Genomic DNA, 15,873 nt, shown 5'->3' on the forward strand with positions numbered 1-15,873 from the left:
TTCTGGACCCTCCCGAAAGTTGATTAAAAAACTCCTGCCGACTGTGTCTGAAAGTGTCCTATTTTTAGTTATATTTTGAGTCCTGTTTTGTGGCCGCAAATGCTAGTTATAGTGGCATAAAAAGCGGTTAAGGGAGGCCCAACGATAAATACTTATCGATTCCAGGGCATCCACAGGATAATCCACTTATCCCCGAGCATCCCCAAGGTCGAGAGCCGGGCCCCAAGGCTCCCCACAGGCTTGTGTTGTGGCTGGCCACAGCAGGCGGCTTCAGTCATGTGGAAGTCAAATGAATTTGTCATGAGGACACAGAGAGAGCGAGCCACTTGTCTGCTGGGCGGTGGAGGTGGGGGCGCAGGGGGGGTGCCATTATAAATATAATGCCAATAAATGCTTTGGGCTTATCGATTGTTGAGGGGGGAACCCAAAGAGTTGTCACACGCAGAGATCGCCCCAAAAGGAGACGCCTCAGAGGCCTGCCAGAGGCGCCGAAGGCTGACAGGTGTTTTGCCTCGGGTAGTCCTGCAGGACAGCCGCCTTAATTATGCAAAACAGGGTCCGAAAGAAATCTGCAGGAAGCAATTACGTGGGCGGGGCCGGAACCCTGAAATCGGATATAGTGGCACAACCCCCCAGCGACGCCAGTGACTCATCCACGGCCCGATGACGTCAGCCCTGACAACCACCGAGGGGCAAGAGCCCGAGTCCAGGGGTTGCGACTGGTTTTCTCTTGAGTGAAAGAGCAATTGTGCTCAAGAGCACGAGTGGAAGAGTGGAAGAGAGGCAGCGAGGAAGAGAGCCACGAATTCTTATACGAATCAGGTCTAAAGCAAACTTTTCTTCAACTTTAACTTTGCCAAAAAGTCTATTAGAAGCCCCCCGCCCAATCCCGCACTCTTTGCTCTTTTTGGGGGGCTCTCGATTACCCGTAGAAACCACCGATTTCCACACACACATTGAAGTTTAATTAACAGCAGGAAAAACTTTGTGCAACACAAGCCGAGAGTCTCCAAACGATTGACAACGCGACGGCAGCGGGAAAAGTGGGAAAAACTTTTACATTATTAACGGGAAAGCGGGAAAGCGGGCCAAAGAATGGCCCCCCCCCGCTCCTTCCAATCGTCAAGGGTTGGCCATAAGCGTGGCATCGAATACAAAAAAAAAAGGGTCGCTTGGAATGTAAAACAAATTTGTTTATTGTTGACACCGAGGCATCGGCATCGTCAAACGGGATAAAGGATGATGACACCTTAACCTTTCACCGAAGGCACCCATTGTCCTGCGGCCTGGGGAAGGGTTATGTGCCACCTCTAACGGTGAGCGTGTGCCTGGCCTCTTGGAATGCTAATTGCATGGCCCTTCGTCGCTAACGGGACATCCCGGACAAAAAGGAACGTGCCGCATGTATTTCAGGTTTGCCGCTTGCTGCTTCCCATTTGGGACACTCTCTCCCCGCTCTCTCCCCCCCCTCCTGTTGCTGCTCCTCCTTTGGCATTCATGCGGGTAATTTATGCAAATTTATTGCTTCTTTATCTGTGCGCTTTGGCAGGCATTTCTTTTGCCTCTTCGACGCGTGTTTACTGTCAAAATATCTAATCAATTAATAATGAAATTGTGGAAGGAAATGGAACGTAAATGTATATGAAAGAAGACTCTTGAAAGGCTGTTGAATGTGCCCAAGAAAAGTACTTTTTTCGAAGGGCCAAAACATCTTTCTGTATGTCATAAATTCCCCTGTTCCCCTGCCGGCAATTCCCTTAACATTTATCGATTTCCTTCGAGTCCTTAAACCCTCGCTTTTAGCCGCTAAAAACAAATTTTTATGTCCTCCCCTTTTTGCCGTTTGGTTATTGGAACATTTGTTTTTATTGTTTTATTCAAAACCCCGCAATGACGTCATCAAAATGAAGGGGAAAAGCAGGTTGAAATGTCCCACAGGAAGTGCTTAAACCTGTCCCAGAAGTGGACGAGGATCTCGTGGCCAACGCGTGTCCCATATCGGAATGGATCCTCCTTTAGAGACCCAGAAAGAGGCCCGACCAGCGGCCAGCTGCTAATTGTGATTTGTGTGTGAAACGTGTGAACGACCTTCGTCTGACCTTCCTCTCCCCTATCCCCTCCCCAGCCCTCTGGCTCATAGAAATCAAACAAACAACCGAAATATGTGCAGATCTAAACACGTTTTTTGGGCCCGGGGCCCGGGGCCAGGGGCCTGGGAAGCGGCAACACCCAACCCTTGAGATACATAACTGGACCTTCGCTCAGCCTCTCTCTGGACCTGGACCTGGATCTGGACCCAAGGCATCTTTCAATATATTTATAAGCACATTATAATGCATTGTTTGTTTCTCGTTCTTTTGTGAAATGCAGGAGGGCGGCCGGTCAGCAACCCTCAAGGAGTTTAGTTTTCCCTCAAAAAAGAACAAAAATCGTAGAACCAGAGTTCGCAACCCTTTTCGGCACATAAATTAATTTTCTTGTTCGCTGGACTTTAGATTTTCTTGTGGAAAGGTCCGTTAATGATGATCGGGCATAAATAGTTTCCTCAAGGTCTCCCTCCCTGGACGTGCTTGGGGAATTTTTTTTTATTATTATGTATGCAAATGATTATGAAGAAATTCCGGTTAAACGACGGCACAAAAGGGAGCAAGGGGAGGAGTTTCTTGTTTAATTGAAAGCCAGGGAAATGTCTTAAATTACTTACAGGGGCCTCTATTTCTAAGGGGGGGGGGGAGGGGGAGGGGTCTTACCTGTAACGAGAAAGAAAAATAGTTGCGGTTAGCCGTGGGGCTGGGGGAGATATTTGTATGGATTTGAGTTTCCCTCCTGGCCCTCCTTAGACCCGCCCCCCTTTATGGCCAATTTCACTTAGCCATCACTCCGGCAAATGCCAAACAATGAAGGGAATGAAAGCGCCTAAAACGTCGGCAAACAAACGAATGACAAAAGAGTGCCTGCCCTGTCGGTGGCAGTGGCCATTCGGGCCATTAAATTCGGACTTCGAGATACATTTCCACTGACGCCGCTGCTCGGCTTCAAGGTCATTAAACAAAATGGTGGAAGTGCGGTGCGGTGGGGGGGGGGGGGGGGGGGGGGGGGGGGGGGGTTGGGTTCCTGTTTTGAGCACTTTTCGCTGGCAAAATCCAAGCAAACCGCAAAAAGTCACGTAGCCCGAGATTTGCCCGAGAATGGAAGGAAGGATGAGTCGCCGGGACGTTGCTGCCTTCCGAGAGTCAACAGAAAAATGCTCAAGTGCGAAAAAATGAAAATGAAGCGGTGTAGAAGAGAGAGAGATGGGGGGAGGGAGAGGGACAGAAGGAAACCCTTAAAGTGCGACGGCAACGCTTTAAGTGGCGCACATGTGAGGAGGGGGGGACCCCCTCCCCCCCCTCCACCTATGGGACACAAACCAAAATGGGGTATGGGGCGGTTGGTAGGAAGGGCAATGAAATCTTAATGCCTTAATGGGCCACACAATCTAATTTACTTTTGTTTGTTTTCCTCTCTATCCGCTATCCACACCCCTGGCCTGCTCATTATTTCTGTTTTGGCTTCTCGTTTTCATTGCGTTTTGTTGTGTTTTCACAATAAATGATTTTGCTATGCATGTTTTTGGGTTTTGCCTTTGTTTTGTATGCCCTCTGTTAGCGGAGGGTATAGTGATTTTGAGCAGAGCTTTGAGACGCACAGAGAAGGAAGCAGTCGAAGGACCCCACCACACTTTTGCCGACGGAAACCTGCAGCCTCGGCTGTACAGCATACGTTAACAGTGAGAGAAGACGGTGTACTAGCGCCAATTAACAGTACGAGAATATGTTAACAGTGCTAATGAGCGCTGAGCCACTGTCCACGTTAACGTGAGAGCGGATGTTAACAGTGCGAGAGTAAGAAAACAGCTAACCAGCGCCAATTAACAGTACGAGAATATGTTAACAGTGCTAATGAGCGCTGAGCCACTGTCCACGTTAACAGTCAGAGCCGATGTTAACAGTGCGAGAGCAAGAAAACAGCTTACCAGCGCCAGTTAACAGTACGAGCATATGTCTAAGGTGATAATGAGTCCACAGTCCACGTGTTAGCAGTGAGAGTGGATTTTAACAGTGAGAGCGTGAAGAGCTTACCAGCGCCAATTAACAGTACGTGCATATGTTATAGGTGATAATGAGCGCTGAGCCACAATCCACGTCTTAGCAGTGAGAGTGGATGTTACCAGTGCGAGAGCAAGAAAACAGCTTACCAGCGCCAATTAGCAGAACGAGAATATGTTAACACTGATAATGAGCGCTGAGCCACAATCCACGTCTTAGCAGTGAGAGCAGATGTTAACAGTGAGTTACAGTTTACCAGTACGAGAACATGTTAAAGGTGAGAATGAACGTTGAGCCACAGAGCATTCAGAGCGAATGTTAACAGTACGATGGCTACTAACAGTGGCAGCTAATACTAACAGTAAGATCGCCTGCTGTTAACAGTGAGAGGCCCAGCGCTGTGGTTCGGCATGTGTATAATCGGCATTTCTATAATCTTCGAGTGTATCAATGGCTTCGGCTTTCCAGAACCTACTTGTTCCTTATTCTTCTATGTGGTTTCCGTTGCTGTTTCGTGTGTTCTTTGTGGCACTGCTTTTGGGGGCACGGGTACGGTTTGGTATGGTATTCTGCCATTGCTAATGCCGTTAGCTTTGCCCCTTTGTTGTTGTTGCTTCTGTGCCAGTTGTTCGCCGTTGTGCTTCGTAATCCTATTAACAATGGCGACTTTGTTGTCCTCCTCAGAGACCGCGTTTGCGTCAACAGCATTGCCTATACACACGCACACGCACACACGCACACACGCACACACGCACACATACACACACGCACACACATGTACGAACCGTTATGCGACGCCATTTTTCATATGTTTTTTTCCATTCTGTTGTTTTCGTATTGATTTTTATTGGTTTCTTTTTGTTTCTTTTTTTTTTTAAGCTCTGAGGAGGGCTAATTAGATTTAAAGTGCATTGAACTGCTCGAACCATCGATGCATGCTATAGGGCTTCCGTTCAAACACACAAATTATGGAGTATTTCTTGTGGATTTATACAATATACATAATTAATTATTTTCAATAAGTATGGCTTAAAGCTTGGCAAATTATCCCACAATTGAAGTTCCACTCGTTTCAATTTATTCCGGGCTAAAGGAAAGCTCCACTCTATCCATATCTGCCACTCAGCCGGCGCCTTGATGTGCCTGGGTATCTGCGAATCTACCTTGACATCTGCTCCCCAAAGAAAAGACTCTGCCTTCCGCTTAGATACACGTATCTGCAGATTTTCTGTTAGGCCAAAAAGGAACTCTCGCTCTTCCTCTCCCCCCCTCTCTCTCTCCCCCTCTCTCTCTCTCTTTGTGGCTGTCTCTATGTGTCTCTGTCTCTGTCTCTGTCTGTCTGTCGGTTTGCTCCTGTGCATTATGCTGAACATTTCCTGGAGCATTCTTGTAGAGCACAAAGACAGTTTAATCCCAGCTCACTATAAATCACACACACACACACACACACACACACATAGAGAGAGACAGACAGTCGGCAGGTCGGTGGGATGGAGGGTAGGGGAAGACATAGTAAGCTCCCAGGCGCATATCAAGTTGAGTTTTAAATATTGTAACCTCTTCTCTCTATTTTTTTTTTTGGTTTTTTTTTGTTCCTGCCCCGGCTAGAAATTCCCCAAAGCTTAACAAGTTTTCACTCGGTTGAAGCTCGCAAAAAGCAAAAGAGCATTGAGAGCCGAGCCACAGGGCTAGTGGAAGCACTTGGCGTACAGAAATAGTTTTAAATTACACACAAAGAGAGGGAAATTCTAATTTAATTTGAACGCAGGAGGAGGAGGAGGAGGAGGAGGTGGTGGAGGATATGCCTACAGATTGTATTGCATTTATTAACTGCAGCACCCCCCCACACACACACAGGGGGGGGGGGGTGGGGGGGGACAGACACTAAGCCCTTCTTCACAAACTTTTGACAGACGCGACATTTTCTGCTTGTTTACCGCCTCAAAAACTTTAGGCCAAAAACCCAGACACCTGCATGTCAAAAATTTCGGCAACAGACGCAAGTTTGGCCCCTCCGTGGGGCTCCCCTCCTCCCCTCTGCAGAAGATGGAGGCAAAAAACTTCTAATACGATCTTGGGAAGCCAACAAAGAATCTAATTCGATTGTACGAATCGTTCGTTATATGGTTTCCCCAAAATTATGCCCTAGAAAGATTATCGTTGTTGAAAATTGACTACATTTAATTGGCCGCCACACACTCACACACGGGCGAGTATCTGTGTGGCAGATATTCGCACTTCCCATGTGGCATAATGATGCGACTTTTGCACTCGAGCTGGCTGCCGCACTTTGCATGCCGAAGACATAGCAAATTTGTCGCATCTTCAAGATTCTTTACCGCACACACACACACTCACACACACACAGACACAGAGAGAGACACGGCTGCTCGACAGCAGCATTCCTTCTGCCTTGACACGCTTGAGAAATTCGCATGCAATTATTTATAGAGACGAACGAGACGACAACTTGACTTGCAGTCCCCTGTCCCCCCCCCCCCCCCATCAATGAATGAGTGCTTGAATGAATGAATGAATGTTGCCGGCTGACGTCACCGTCACTCGCTCCACTTTTTGGGCAATTTAATAATGCAATTTGCCGAAATATGCAGAAATTTATGCGATGCATGTCGCGGCGGCTGCTCATAATTTTCGTTTCTTCGTCTTCATAAATATTTATCCTAAATAATTTATTTGCATTTGGGTTTTTGGCTTTTGTGACATTTTTTGGCAAACATTTTCAGTCGCTTGTTGGCCATTAGATAGTGGGAGAGAGGGAGAGAGAACCCCCCCCCCCCCCTAACCGTTTGGTTAATTAAAAAACTTTCAGGCATTTGTTTAATTTTCATAATTTACAATGCGGCGGCGGAAAATTCCACAAAAAAAAAAAAAACACGACTAGAAAAAATAGAGAGCGGAAAATGGTAGAAGATAAAATATAAAAAAAATGAGAGATATATACCGGAGTTCACTTGGGCGAAAAGTTTACCCCCCCCCCCCACGCCCCACGCCCTTTGTCCTGGCTACTGGCTACTGGTGGCTGCTGGCTACTGGTGGCTCCTGGCTCTTGGCTAATTAAACGACGCAACAAGTTAATTAGCAAGGACAAAAGGATGACTTTGGTCAGCGTCAAAGCATACTCGCACTGCTCCACTCCTCATTTCAATAATACAACTTTTATAATCCCTACCATATCCCCCCCCCCCCCCCCCCCCCCCCCCCCCCCCCCCGCCCTGCCACACAGTGGCAACTCCCTTTTCGACTTGCACAAGTTATTAAAATGGCTTTTGTGCTGTTCATTGGCCCAAATTGGTTCTTTATGACGGCCCCCTGCTGCTGGCCGCCAGCCATTAGCCATCACTCACTCATTCACTCACTCATTCACTCACTCACCGTGCACTGATGCTCTGCACTAGACCGTGTTTAGCGAAGCTCTCAGCCATCTTCATTAGCCTGAGAGATACAATCAACAAATGCACCCAGGACATACAGGACATACAGGACATACAGAGGAGAGTCGAGAGTCGAGTCCGGGCCATGTCGAAAGGAGGAAACAAACCGTGAAGACACTCATATGATGGCCCTGCATTCCGCCATTTTTCTGAACGTTTTTCGCAATTAACTAAAATGTTGGCCAGTGTAGGGTTCAAAGAGATCAGCCAAGGGGGGGGGGGGCTAACTGTTGTTTAGTGCTTATTTTAATTTCATTTCAACTAAAATTTCGCAATTAAAGGAAAGAGCAGGAGAGCGACAGATACGAAAGCCCTGCACTGACCCCTGGGGGGGGTCAACTTTTCACGTGTGTCCAGCGCTTAGCCCCTGGGTTTATTACGTTTTTCAATTAGCAAAATTAAACTCGAAACGGAGATAGGACACCCAGAGGGTGCATCCTCTATTTATATATAAAAAGAAAAGCCATGGATAGCGGATGCCAGGACTGCAGCAAATCAACAGCAGAATCAACAAAACAAATGGTGAGTGTGGACTTTGAGTGGGCTTCGAGGGGCAACATGTGTTATCGAGAGCTCCACCACTGGGGGGCGGGGGAGGTAGCTGTAAATCGATACGTATTGCACTAGGTATTGGCATCTTGGGGATCATATCGAAGTATCTTAAAGCTAAAAGCCCTTCTGCTGCAACCATAATTGCATTTTCTTTTTGATTCACGAAATGAAATTCATCCGCACAGCAGGACGAACCCCAAATCTGATGTTGCGATGTTTTGCATTTCCTTTTTTATTAATTTGTTCAACACTGGAAAGCAGTGCCCCCGCCGTCTGGGCCAAACGCCCGCCGGGCAGCGACAAATGCGTCTCCTGTCTGGACTGTAGAGCGCCAAAAAAAAAAGGAAGAAAAAAAAGGGAAAAAACCACCGAAACCCCAACGAAAACCAAACCAAACCCCAAACTCAACTTTCGTATCCCAACTCAACTCGAATCCTAAACGACTGAAAAGTATTTCTCTTTTTTTGCGGGCTTTTTCACCCTTTTCTTTTCGTTTTCGTTTTGGGGTTAGAGGGTGGGGGTGGGGGTGGGGGTGGGGGCGAGAGGGTTAACTCTCAGTTTTCAAGTTTTGTGGCAGTTTTGCGTGTTTGCTTATAATTTTGTTTGAGTTGCACTGCCACGCCTCAGCCACCCCCCAACTGGGAATAGTAGCCCCCGCTCTTGGGCCACAAAGGGCACAAAATTGTAATTACTTTTTCATGCTGCAATTAAAAATGGCGTAAATAGCTACAGGCCAAAACTGTGCGAGCTATGAGTGTGTGAGAAAGAGATACAAGCATACTGCCGCTGCACTTTTGTAGGGCGTTTAATTGCAGGGCGTAGCATTAACTGTAGATTCCCAAGATACGAAAAACGAGAGAAATGCATTAGGAGCGCCGCCGCACAGGCGACCCCGCAGATCGAAGCTCTGACCAGAAACGACGATTGAACGTGATAGAACATGTCCATGTGCCAGAGCAAACGAATGCAGAGCCGAAGAGGTGCCGAGCAGCAGAAGGGCAGCAGTTGATCGAACATGTCTGCTTTCGATTCGCTTGCGGCTACTAGAGGAAACGAATGCAAAGCCGAAGAGGTGCCGAGACGCTAGCAGCATCTGAGAGCAGAGCAGCAATCGAAAGCAGAGCAGCTATGCAGAGACGAGCAGCAGTTGTGAGCAGAGCAGCAGTTGAGAGCAGAGCAGCTATGCAGAGACGAGCAGCAGTGGAGAGACGAACAGCAGTTGAGAGCAGAGCAGCTATGCAGAGACGAGCAGCAGTGGAGAGACGAACAGCAGTTGAGAGCAGAGCAGCTATGGATTGACGAACAGCAGTGGAGAGGCGAGCAGCAGTGGAGAGACGACAGCAGTGGAGAGACGAACAGCTATGGATTGACGAGCATCAGTTGAGAGCAGAGCAGCAATAGAAAGACGAACAGCAGTGGAGAGACGAACAGCAGTAGAGAGGCGAGCAGCCATCGAAAGCAGAGCAGCAGTTGAGAGCAGAGCAGCTAACGAAAGCAGAGCGGCAATGGAAAGCCAAGCAGCAGACAGTTGAAAACCCAGAAATTCCCCTTGAAGGCGCGCTTCGATCGCGTTGAAAATACATTCTGTAGCATTAAAACCCAATTGATTTGAATGAGTATAGAACGAAAAACAAATCGATAACATTATGACTAACCCGTAACAAACTTTTATTCCTGTAATTGTGTTGTGATTCTTAATTGAATTATGAAAGTCCTTGACAGCACGGGAAAAAAAACTATTGATTTTAACTTTTAATGCCAATCAAATTCACTTTTAATGACAGCCAAAGAAGCGGATTAATCCACTGCAAAACACACACAGAAAAAAAAAAAGAACAAAGAACAAGGAACAAGGACTTTTTTTTGTTTTTGCTGTTGTTCTCGTCATCATTAGTGCAAATTACAAGCAATTAAATATGGCCAACACACACACACACATACCCAAATGAGCGGGGGGCAGGGGCAGGGGCAGGGGCAGGAATGCAATGAACGATGCATTAAATTAATTGAAAGCATTAAACGTAAACAATTTATAAAGGTTGTAATTTGCCTGAAATGGCAGTCCATTCCATAGAGCAGCCCCCCCTTTTCAATCAATTTGCAATTACTTAAAGCCCTCATACAAATTTAGAGCCATAGAGAGAGAGAGAGAGAGAGAGGGAGAGAGAGGGAGAGTCGTGCAAGTTGCAATAAATAATTTAGCAAACAGAAAACAGCGGAACAGCCCCAAAAGAGAGAAACACAGCAGTGCAGGGAGGGGCAGGGCAGGGCAGGGCAGGGCAGGGCAGGGCAGAGTGGGAGGTCCTTCCCGTGTCCTATGCACATGTCTTCGATTCCCCATGGAAATCAACAACAGACACCAGCTAGAAAATAGAACTAAAGAGTGCTCCATATCTGAGGCGGTAATTTTTGTGGGGCCTGAAGGATACCTGCCCGGCGATTCCGATTGCGGCCAGCAAAAACGAACCAAGAATTCTACTTTGGCGCCGTGGCCCACAAGGATAAGGATCTGGAAAAGGCCCTGTGCCAGCCATTGAATCATCCACTCTCTCTATCGCTCTCTCTCTCTCTCTCTCTCCCCGTCTCGGTCTTTCGTTCTTTTGCCATTTGCTGTTTTGCGCATTTTAGTTGCCTTTTGTTTTGGCCACTTTTTTGTTTGTTTTTGTTTTGTTGTTGCCATGGCAACACACCGCGTTAAATAACAACAACGAATACGTTAAGTGGATTTGTCCGTGTGTCCGTGTGTGTGTGTGTGTGTGTGTCCGTGTGTGTGTGTGTCTAAGCCCACCCCCCTTTTTTTTTTGTGGCACAATGCATGGTAATTATATAATTTTATTTATAGCACAGATACAGCTGGAAAATGCAATTAACTGTGCATCCTTTTTCGGTTGGCCAGGATACGCCTGAAGGCAGGTACGCTTGCTTACGCCCAAACACTTTGTTTCGTCTCTTTATTCCCCAAATAAATATATGAATTTATGAAACTATAATTTACGGAACAAAGAAATGGCCAAGGGAAAAGGGGCGGAGGGGGAGGGGAAGGTGGGAGGGGGGGGGGGCATTGCAGAAGGACAACGCGACGCCACACACGAGGCACATAAACAAGTTTGCATTACGCCGTGGAGTAATAACAAAAAGCAGAGCAAACAGGGGGGGCGGGGGGGGGGGTTCCCAGCCATATGGCCAGGACCAATGCAGCCGTGCCACCGTGCCACCTTGCCACCGTCCCGTCAGAAGTTCGCGTGCCAAAGTAGCAGCAAAAAGCAGGAACAGAGGCTCTTTCCAGTTGGGCAAAAGTTTTGTTTGCATGTCTGCGGTACATTTCCGCGACAGGCACTGCCATCCCCCGAATACAGCCAGTCCCCTCCCCCCCCCACCCCCTGTCGGACTGGGCCCTAACTGTGGCAATACAAATGTGGAAAAGCAGAAACCCAGGGCGCTAAAAATTCAGCAAATTGTGGGGCTCAAAACGGAAAGCAGTCCAATGGAACAGAAGAGCTGATGCAGGTTCCAGGGGGGGGTGGTCTAGGGGGTTTTCAGGGAGTTCTAGGGGGTTCTCAGGGGGTTTCCAGGGGGGTTCTCAGGGGGTTTCCAGGGGGGTTCTAGGGGTTTCCAAGGGGTTTTCAGAGGGTTCCAGGGGGTTCTAGGGGGTTCTAAGGGGTTCTAGGGGTTTCCAGGGGTTTAGGAGGTTGTCAGGGGGTTTCCAGGGGTTTCCAGGAGGTTGTCAGGGGGTTTCCACGGGGTTCTAGGGGGTTTCCAGGGGGTTCTAGGGGGTTTCCAGGGTTTTCTAGGGGGTTTTCAGGGGGTTCTAGGGGTTTCCAGGGGTTTGTCAGGGGGTTCTAGGGTGTTTCCAAGGGGTTCTAGGGTGTTTTCAGGGGGTTCTAGGGGGTTTTCAGGGGGTTCTAGGGTGTTTTCAGGGGGTTGTAGGGGTTTCCAGGGGTTCTAGGGGGTTTTCAGGAGGTTGTAAGAGGGTTTTAGGAGTTTCCAAGGGGTTTTCAGAGGGTTTCAGGGGGCTCTAGGGGTTTCCAGGTGGTTGTAGGGGTTTTCAGAGGGTTTTCAGGGGGTTCTAGGGGTTTCCAGGGGTTTCCAGGAGGTTGTCAGGGGGTTTCCAGGGGGTTTCCAGGGGGTTCTAGGGGGTTTTCAGGGAATTCTAGGGGCTTTCAGGGGGTTCCAGGGGGCTCTAGTCTTGCAGGCTATCGATCGCGCTTCCTGGTCGATCCTTTCTGGCAAATATTCAAGCGAAACCTCTGCCGTTCGATAAGTTCTTACCTCTCAGACCCCCAACCGACCACCCCAGAAAGTCAAAGAGCCACCCTTTTTGACCCCAGGAGCCACAGAACAAAGCCAACTGTTTCCCCCCGCCACCCCCCGCCACCGACACAGTTCATTTTCATTCCTCGCCGACTGGCGCCATAGTGTCGCCGCCCTGTGCCACATGTGTGTGTGTGTGTGTGTGTGTGTGAACGCCTCTACCACTTCCTCAGCCAATGCGATTTTTATTGTGCTCCCCCAGACCCCCCCCCCCCCCCACCCCCTTTTTGTGTGTATCCTTTTTTCTGTGTGTTTTTCTGTTGTTTTTTCTGGCTTTATTTCTAGCTCTCTCTCTCTCTCTCTCTCTCTGATTTGCCGTTAATGTAGCGATAGAGTCTCCTTTGCCCACCATAATTCCACTTATTTTTTCTGTTTTTCTTTTTTGGTTTCACAAAAGATAGAAGAAATCAAAGGCTACTCCTAGTCCTTGCAAAAACATTTGAGATTTCAATAAGGAAAAAGGACGCAAAAGGCAGAGATGATTTATTTGCCAAGTCGATAAGCGCGAAGGCAGCAAAATGGGGCGGCGAAACTTGAAACGCAGTCGAGGGGGGGGGGGGGGATACACAATTTTACACAATAGATTGGGCATATCCGGCATGCTCCAAGGACCCTCCCCCCCCCTCGCAAAGAACATGTGTAGAAGTTTAATTTAATAAGTTTCCAGGATACGGCGATATGTGGGGGGAGAAAAGAACACAAAAATATGGCAAAAATGTTACAAGTTTTCCCAAGTCTTCTGAAGGTTTTTTCGTGCTCTTTTTTTCTCCAAATTTTTGTTGTAAACTTGTTTGGGGGCGGGGGCGGGAGCGGGGTTTAAGGTCACATAAATCATGCGTAAAGCTGGCATAAACTTTGACTCGAATTCGGATGCCACATGCCATATGTTGCAAGCAAAAATTCACATAAATTTGAAATTCAAAACATTTTGAGGGACGAAAAAGTGAAAGCCTAGCCTCCAATTAAATTATTCTTGGCGGGCCACATCATTAATAAGCCGCCTCAAAGGAGGGAAAGGACACTTCCTGGTGGCGGAAGCGCTTGCCGCAGCTTCCTGCGTGTGGCAGACAAGTGGCTCTGAATCGAGGTTTTTTTTCTTTTTGGGATTCGATTTCTTTTCGCTAATTGCCAGGACCCTTTTTTTTTTTGTCTATTGTCGGACGGATAACAAAAGAAGGGGTCGGCAGTCCTTGAGAAATTTGTTTTTGCCTGCCATTCGAGGCTCTGTTGAAGCTCTGGCAAAAGCGAAAGTGTTGATTTGTGCGTAACTTGAGGCGAAACAGGTGCATCCTGTCTGTCTACCTGGTAGGTAGGTACCAGGTATTCGTCCTTGGTTCTTGTTCTTTGAAAAGGCAGGTAGAAAAGTGCCTTGAAGTGGGGATAACTTCGCCTTGAAGTGGGGCAACGTCTTGTGTCTTTTGTGAGTGGATCAGCGACAGGCGTCTTTGTGTCTTTGGCCAGCCTCGCTCTCGGATTTGGTATCCATCTGCTTGATAGTTGGATATCCCTGTTTGCTGTTAGGTACATATATCCGCCGTTAACCCAATAATGCACCATATTGTAAGCGACTCTCGGCTAAAAGCACTTTTGCCTGGCGGCATCGCAGATGTTGCGTCAATTTCATGCCACTCACCCACTCTGCCACTCTGCCACCTCCCCCCTCTCCTGTTGGCCGCGTTCTCATACCCTCACCGCAAGAGGCAGAGGCTGTGCGGCAGAGCCACTGGCAAAGGCTGTGTGGCAGTGGCAGTGGCAGAGGCAATGAAATTACAACTTGTCAACTCAATCAAGCGCGCTTTATGCAGCAATTTCCGTCACTTGTGTGAGTTCCCACTCATCCGGTGGCGCCCCACCACCCCACCACCACCCACCTAACGCCCCCCCAACCGCTTGGAGACGATATTAAATTTGTGGAGCGACAAAGCTTTTCAGCTAATAATCCTTTTTGATTTCCAAACCATCAAAAAAAAAAGATGAAAAAAAAAAGGAAGAATTAACAAGGATCTGCCGTTTCCACCGCGACGGGGGCTTACCTGCGACGACAGCGAAGCCCTTCGGTTTAACAAGGACATCCGCCGGCGTTTCCGGCGTTTCCAACAGTTGCCAGCCGGCTTAAGGCCATCTTAAGGGGCGGCAACTTTAAGAATTCCCAAAATGATCCGAAAACTGCCTTCGTCAGAGGTTCATCACTGGGGATAATCTCTCTGATTTGTGGTGGGGGGTGGGTAGGGGGGGAGGGGGGTTGTGGATTCACATGAAAAATCCCCCTAATTGGCAGTGTTATCAATTAGCAATTAGCCAGCAGCGAGCGAATCTTCAATCTGGCTGCAGGCAGGATGTTGTTTGCCATTGGCCGCCAGCATTTAATTGCACGCATCGATTGCAGCAGTCCCCCCCTCTACCCCTCTCCCCATCGCTGTCTCTTTTTGGTCAGGAATAAGCCATCTAATGAACTCTCCACTGGGGAGCCCCCCCGCCACCCCTTTTTCGATTCTGGTCTAATTGCAAAAATCAACGGGGGAGCCCACGGACAACTGTGATTTATTCCGCACATGTGCGTGCCACCTCCCCCCTCCCCCCACGCCCCCCAACAAAGCAGTCTTTTAGTTAATTACTCTGCCAAAAACAACAACAGAAGCAGAAGCAATAAATGAAAGTCGAAGGCGATTGAAATGCGGGTTTGCGACTTTTGAAATTTTATGTCTCTCGCGGACAAGCGACTCCCTCGAGTGTCGTTTGAAGGCAGAGACAGGGAGGGAGAGAGGGGGAGAGAGAGGGGGAGAGAGAGGGGGAGAGAGAGGGGGGGGATAGAGAGACAATGAAATGTGTTTACTTTCTCACTGGAGGCAGACCATCTATCGTATCCTTCTATCCATCCCTTTTGTACGCTTTTGCTTTGTCTTCTCATCCGCCTGCTGCATATCTGTCTCTCTCTGTCTCTCTCTATCTCTGTCTCTCTCTATCTCCGTCTCTCTATTTACGACTAAATTAAATGTGCATTAAATAACGGTTAACAACTGACAAAGCAAAAGCAAAAATAATGGCAAATGGCAAAAGTTAGAAGAAGGGCAAACGTTGAAACGGCCAAAAGAGGGGGGGGGGAGGTGGGGGCGGTCAAACACAGTAATTTGGGATTTTATGTGACACGCCAAAGGGGGGTGGCGGAAGGGGGGACATGGGTCAGTTGACAGGAAAAAGAGAGAGCACTGGCCAACAGTCAAGTGGAGTGTAAATCACTGGGAATATCCCCCACAAGGAAGGAAGAACTTTCACCCACCCAAACACACACACACACACATGGACATCGTAGATGCTTTTTGGGATAATCCAAAAAAATAATGAATATTTTTCTTGATTCTTGATTTTTTAAAAGTAATTTCAAAATGAATATTGGGTTATATTAGATTTGTGGTGAAAGGTGGATGTGTGTGTAACACCCAGAAGGAATCGTTTCCGACCCCATAAAGTAT

General features: G+C 47.9%; 1 protein-coding gene across 25 annotated transcripts in view; it reads right to left on the bottom strand.

Moving 5' to 3' along the window:
* Positions 1-15,873, bottom strand: part of LOC108158029 (protein muscleblind) — a 129,893-nt gene that overhangs the window by 31,432 nt on the left and 82,588 nt on the right. Inside the window, exon 1 of one of the 25 annotated variants that reach the window (XM_033392214.1) lies at positions 2,751-2,857. The exons of the other annotated variants lie outside the window; for them this stretch is intronic. The gene's annotated coding sequence lies outside the window, so the exon portion shown is untranslated. Of the gene's footprint in view, positions 1-2,750; positions 2,858-15,873 lie in introns of those variants that run through there. 25 annotated transcript variants of the gene reach the window in all.

The sequence above is a fragment of the Drosophila miranda genome, chromosome 3 (assembly GCF_003369915.1).
Source record: "Drosophila miranda strain MSH22 chromosome 3, D.miranda_PacBio2.1, whole genome shotgun sequence".
Taxonomy (NCBI): domain Eukaryota; kingdom Metazoa; phylum Arthropoda; class Insecta; order Diptera; family Drosophilidae; genus Drosophila; species Drosophila miranda.